General features: G+C 44.4%; 1 pseudogene; it reads right to left on the bottom strand.

Annotated features, from left to right (window-relative positions):
* Positions 1–510, bottom strand: part of LOC105810313 — a 189,935-nt pseudogene extending 189,425 nt beyond the window's left edge.
* Between the last annotated feature and the right edge of the window lie 216 nt (positions 511–726).

Raw genomic sequence — 726 nt, 5'->3', positions numbered from 1 at the left:
CTTTGCGCCATCAAACTTTCCTTTAGACTTATAGTCAGCAAGATCCTTCTCATACTTCTCCTTCAGCTTTGCAGCCTTAGTGATATAAGGCTGCTTTTCACTGTCACTTACGTTATTCCACATCTCACCCAGCTTTTTTGCCACATCTCCGATAGAGATGCCAGGGTTTGTAGATTTGATCTTGGGGCAGAATTCTGAACAGAATAGGAAGAATCCAGACGGTGGCCTTTTGGGGGCATTAGGGTCCTTCTTCTTCTTTCCTTCCTTAGCTGGTCCATAATCCTTCATTTCCCGATCATAGCGGACTTTATCCGCCTTTGCCATTTCATCAAATTTAGATTTCTCTTTCCCAGACATCGTCTTCCACCTCTCAGAGCACTTCTTGGAAAATTCTGCAAAATTGACAGGGACCTCTGGGTTTTTCTTCTTATGTTCTTCTCTGCACGTCTGCACAAAGAAGGCATAAGCAGGCATCTTGCCCTTTGGTTTCTTGGGGTCACCTTTAGCCATCTTGACTGTATTGTTAGCTAGTCTGGGCAGCGCGGGGCCAATAAAGATTTTTAAATGAATAATAAATATTTTTTGAATGTCAAAAGCGTAGGTTGTGGAATCAATCTGAAAACCTTCATTGTCCTTGTCCTATTACTCCCAAGGGAATACTCTCTGTGGCCTTTCCTATAGGTGTTCTGTGCCAGGACACCGCAGTGGGCCCCGTGTGCCAGGAGA

This window comes from Propithecus coquereli, unplaced genomic scaffold (genome assembly GCF_000956105.1).
Source record: "Propithecus coquereli isolate 6110/MARCELLA unplaced genomic scaffold, Pcoq_1.0 Scaffold209, whole genome shotgun sequence".
Classification (NCBI taxonomy): Eukaryota; Metazoa; Chordata; class Mammalia; order Primates; family Indriidae; genus Propithecus; species Propithecus coquereli.
The sequence above is the reverse complement of the archived record's forward strand: the minus strand, read 5'-3'. Positions and strand labels throughout refer to the sequence as shown.